Source organism: Branchiostoma lanceolatum, chromosome 19 (assembly GCF_035083965.1).
Source record: "Branchiostoma lanceolatum isolate klBraLanc5 chromosome 19, klBraLanc5.hap2, whole genome shotgun sequence".
NCBI classification, from domain to species: domain Eukaryota; kingdom Metazoa; phylum Chordata; class Leptocardii; order Amphioxiformes; family Branchiostomatidae; genus Branchiostoma; species Branchiostoma lanceolatum.
In genome coordinates, this window is record NC_089740.1 from 5,869,366 (window position 1) to 5,875,365 (window position 6,000).

Sequence of the window (6,000 nt, forward strand, 5' to 3'; positions counted from 1 at the left end):
ATGAAAAATCTTTGACGCTTACCGTATGATATGAAGAAAACAATGGCGAGTGTCATCCAGAACCGGAGAGATATTCTTTTCTTCGCTCTCACCATGTTGAAGGACTGTGAAAGTCGAAACAATGTAGAAAATATAACGTTAGCGGGCAGAGTAGGTTGAAACCGGTCTGCGCCAGAGTCTCGAAATGCACAAAATGGCAGTTTTCCTGTATACTGTCTGAAAAATATTAATTTCCCAGATCTTTTACAAGATGCGTGTGAAATGTAGATAAAATTACTCACATCGCAAAGCAAAGACTTCAAAGTCGTATGAACAACAAAACTGGCATTTTCATTGCGACCCGGCCATCCTTTTATGTCTGATCCTTTTACACTAACGCTAGCGCATTGCTGGATTTACATTAATCCTAAGCGGCAGTCAGAAAACGCCTCATGACAAGCTAACGACTTCGAAGAGCCCTGTCAGTAAGCTAGAAAGCTACCAAGTGCGTGGGCGACTGAGATTACATGCAGATCTTACGAAAGATCCGAAAAATAAATATTTTTCAGACAGCAGACTAATTTCCTACACACAGGGAAAGAAACGCCATTTTGTGCATTTCGAGAACTTGGAGTAGACCAGTTGGCTTGGGCCGAATCCCCTAGCCCCCACATTCTTCTGTCCTGAAAAATGCCTAGAGTAAACAACAGAAAGCCTCTTAACTTCTGCACGATACTTGTCGTTGTTTGCTTCATCTCAGTGACTATATTTTTGTCATACCTGTACCATCAAAAAGGTAGGTAATGTTTCTTCTAACTGTGACTAATGTTTCTTACAAGAAAAAAAATATACACAATCAATCCAAAGAAATGTTTATCTCGTAAAATGCCAAACATAGATTCAGAAGTATCTATTTATTCATTAAATCCATATGTAGTGGATGAAAAAGTTTCTCTATTTGCTTTCGTTACCCTTAGTTATCAACCTTAAGCTTATACTGATTTGTTAGAGGCGTTGGCATTACTGCCCTTGCTCATGTGAGTCTTTTCTCAAGCGAATGGTAAAGAAATAATATCAATATCTATATCTGGCGATCGGAAATGTAAAGAGAATAACGCGAATGAAAATATCTTGAAAAGAAAAGACACCGTTAGAAAATCCACAAGAATGAGATATCGAAAGTAGGAGCAGGAATGTATTTCGGATATGCATTTGATAACGATGATCGTGTGTGCTAAGTTTGTTGTACTAACATCACTTCTTCATACGCCTTGAAGTTTTTTCTGTATTTACTCAAAGCGCTACCCTTTTCAGGTCAAAGACCAAAAGGTGGGGCAAAAAAGACAACACAGGCCACAGAAATCTTCACGAACACGTTTTTCAGCCGGCCACGATTCCGCAACGCCACCTACCGGGATCAAACTGCCCTGCAGACAACGACTGATCTGCCCACCAAAAGCCTGGATAAAACAGGTTTATGTTTGTCTTTTATCTTTTCTGTTGTAGTTTTACTTGGCAAACATCAAGCGTTGATAACATGTTGCGTACTATATGCCCACGTTTCAAGAAAAAACTACATCATGTCAATCGCTGTGACAAACATCCATGCAAAAATGACTAAATATTCTAGTCAGATTTCGCTGATTAAAATTGATTGCCGACATTTGAAAGGGAAAAACATAACGGTTTTCTTTTGTGGTACAAATCCTAGGCTGCATGGGAAAGCCCGACGGATCTGACTACCGAGGAAACGTCTCTGTGACCAGGAGTGGGAAAACCTGTCAGCGATGGGACGTCGACTTTCTAGATCGTCTCTACCGACCATGGGGGTACCCTGAGTTAGTGGAGAACTACTGCCGCAATCCAGGCCGCAGGGCGCCCGGCTTGTGGTGCTACACAGCGGACCCTAGCACCCGCTGGGAGTACTGCATCAACCCCGCATGTCCTACAGGTCTGCTTTCGTTTTTTGTCTTCTTTTTCTGTCTCTTCTTTTTCTATCTCTTTTATGTCTTCTCAAATTTCCCTGTACGGTAATAAACCATTTCCACAATTTTATGATTTTGTTACATTTTAGGAATCATGGAGAAGGTGCGTTTCGATGGCCGATGTGGTGTGGTCTTTCCTGCCCCAGAAGCGACTCCTGGCGAATGCAATCCATATAGCAGCAAACCCTGTTGCTCGGCTTTCGGCTGGTGTGGGAATGGGTCCCTATACTGTTCGTGTGGGAACTGTGTTGACTACAGAGCAAAAAAATAACTTACAGGAGTAACTGAAATGGCGTCCTTACTTGGCACATCACTATGGAATTATTTTCAATTCCTAGAAACCTGTGTCCAAAATCAAGGCCATATAACAAAAGAATAGCCGTCTACACTATGCGTTTATTAGCTTCGAAAGAAAATAAGTTTTTCTAAAGCCAACGACAGGAGACTCTTTGCCCCTCCGTAAATGTAGCCTCCTGTAGCAAGAACCCTTATTCCCTTTACTTTCAATTGTTACCCGGCATTATATATGTTCTTTCTAAGTCCAATATTTGTTAAGGCTCGGTCATGTTTTAACAAACAACGACCCCTTGCGGTGCGGAAACGAGTGACAAGAATTCCACCTGCATGGTTTTTGTTTTAATTCATGTGATGTTGTTTTGCAGAAGCAAAATATTTTATAATGCAACACAGCGATTGCAACGACGGTTTTTTGTTGTTGTTGCAAATGCTACTAATACTACGAATGAATGAGTACGCCTTCATATATGTTTTGACTTCAAATTACCATGGTGGTGTCGTACGTGCATGTTATCTTTTATCCTGCATACTTTAGAATTCTATGATGTATATTTTTGGCAACATCCTGCCGGGATAGACAAAAGGGACAAAACTACCACAAATACAAATGGAGTTACTCCCAGTATTTTGCATCTCCTGTTTGCGTTTTAACAAGATCCAATAGAATATCCCCTTTCACACAAAGCACGTGGTTTTTAGATCGAGCTTTCGTCAGTATCCTTTCGTAATATAACGTTAGGCCATAGCAAGTAAACTGTATGGATGACTTCAGCGCTCGCCATAATTTTCGACTGATTTCGGAAAAAGCTATTCGCGGTGACACCAAAAAGGAGAAAATATGTGGCAAACTTCTATCAGTTCTACCACAAAACGCCCAATTATACGCACTGAATAGGCTTTTGCACATGCGCATTGGTGTTTTTTCTTGTTTTAATACTGAAGGCAAGGTGCATGATCACTCGCGAAGAAGTCGTAAAATTCCCCTGCGACAATTTAGCGCCACCACATTAAATGCCTTGAATATTTTATAGATTACAACCGCAACCCGAATACTCACACACAGTCAAACCTATCTATATACAAACACACACACACACACACACACACACACACACACACACACACACACACACACACACGCACACGCACACGCACACGCACACGCACACGCACACACACACACACGCACGCGCGCGCGCGCACACACACACACACACACACACACACACATACACACACACACACACACGCACACACACACACATTTTCATTAAAACTTCACACATGCATCCCGAAGAAAAAAGATGGTACGAAAAAGATGTTGACTCGACAAGAAGTCGTCAAATTCCCCTGCAACAACTTAGTGCCACCACATTAATTTTCTTTGAATATTTCATGAGCCACTAGAAGTGTTGCCGTATATGTGCATCCAGCCTTGGCATTCAATCCTCATACGTACATCTGGAGAAATATGATAGTACATGGCACACACAGACACAGACGCACGGACTTTCCAACGGACCAGTATAGTCAACAGATGGATGTAGTCTTGTTTATGGAGGTATAGAAGAATAAACGCGAATTATGAATGTTTTGTCCCTGTACTTTTTTCACTTGACGGATCATATTTTCATGCCTTCCTCCTAGCCTCTACCAGGCCCCGTTGATGGCTGAAAAAAGAGTAGAAATTGGCCAAATAGAGTGAATAGTATACTAAGGGAGTTGGCTACAGCGAGAGGGTCCAATCTCCAAACCGTAACTGCTATAGCGGACTAACTTCTCTGGCATGTTATCCGTCTATTTGGCCAATTTGTACGATTTTTCCAGCGTCCTATGGAGCCTTGTAGAGGCTACCTTCCTCCACCCGTCTGTAGGAAAGATGAATTGTTATTCAGGCCATAAAAACGCAGCTCTAGACGACACCCAGAAACGACCAGGGTAATTATGGCTAGGCGACAGAAACAAATTTGCATATAAAATATACCGAATAAAAAAACAGCAACTAAGTAATATTAACAATGAATTTTTAAGTAAAAAAGGTGATTCCTAAGTGGTAAAAGCATGGAGACATAAACAACAATAGCTTTACTCTGCTTTATTTGCTGTTAATATAAAGATCTATATCTCTCTGCAAAGAATTGTCATATGGGTTGGTCCTTGTTGTTATGACTTCATGACGTTTGTTTTGGCGTTGCGCATGCGCAGATCCGAGTCTTGGTAACAGACGTGAGGAGAAGCGCAGAGCGCCGCGTATGGGGTGTCGCTGGGTCGTACAGCGAGAGGTTTTGTCCTTGCCTTTCTGGATCCAACATCTATAGGGGAAAAAAGGACGAACAAAGTACGTTGACCGGGCCGGAGATATCAGTTGTCCGGCCCCGTCGCGTCTGCTCCCGTAGACTCTGAAGAACGCGCCCGGTAGAAGGATGGCTTCACGGCACGGTGTTCTCGTCAGGTTCACCTGTTGCATCATTCTTATCTCCGCAATACGCGTGAAAGGTAGGTACTGTTCCACCTCTGCTGTTATCAAATAAGACTTGCTGGCTGTCCGCTATAAAATCTTAGCTTGCCAGTGTCCATACTCAAATTATGACTGAAAGTTTGAATGTATATACTGGTTTGCAAAAATTTTCGCGGTGAACTTTCAGCGCGAATTTAAAACTACGTACCGCGAAACGTTTTGCCCACCGATAAATGTAGCGCCACTTTTGTTTCAAACGCGAACTTAAAACCACCGTGAATTCCATTTTCTCCCTACCGCGAAATGAAAACCACGCGCTTAAATGCATTTAAAGTATCAGACTGTAGCGGATACTCCTATCTGTTCTATTCTTACAATTCATCCAGCACCACCAAGTCAGTATGTGCTATGATAAGCGCGAACATAAAACCACCGCGAACATTTCTGCATATACAGCATTGATCTCCCATTCAAAATCCCGACTTCTAGAGCCTGCTAAGAATGCTAAATGTCTATTGTTAATACAAAATGACACTCGTGAAAAGTCACATGGTTTATCTACAGCAGGTATCTGTAACTGCATACTGAATATTTAAAAAAAAATTCTATTGTGGATACCTTAAAATTGATAGTCTCCGCATCGCACAAGTAAAATGCAAACGGTCTAACGAGAGGTTTGGACCAAAATTGCTAACTGATGTGTGCTGTTGTACTTCGTGTGCGTTAGCAACAGGCACATGACTGCTGTAAAAAGTAACAAGGCTCGACATGCTCCACTCAAGAAGAGGCCAGGCGTCTAGCTAGCTTCTCATAGATATTGTTTTACTGTATGAAATATTCAACGTGTTGTCCAAACTCTTTAGGTTGATAATTATACTACTAAGTGTAAGAATTGCCGCGGTCGCCGCGTACCATTTTGCCTCTTTTTCCGATATAAAAGTGTAAAAAAAAAAAACTCATCTTTATTCATGGCGTACTTCTCGCGTTGGAAAAGGACAAGGCCATTGGAGTCATTATTTGGCCATTGTCATGTCGAGTTGGGTGTGCCTTCACAAGAGGTTTATGATCTTTTTTATAGTTTGCGCATGACTGAGTTCTCTTGATAGCTGCACATCTTGAGATGCTGTTTGCGAGTTGGGTGTGCCCCCCCCCCCACCAGAGGTTTACTCCTTTTTATAGTTTGCGCATGACTGGGGTTTCGTAGTACACATATGAATATCTGCATACTAGTATGAAGAGTTGTTGTTTGTAACACAATACACACCCCACAACCAGAACGAA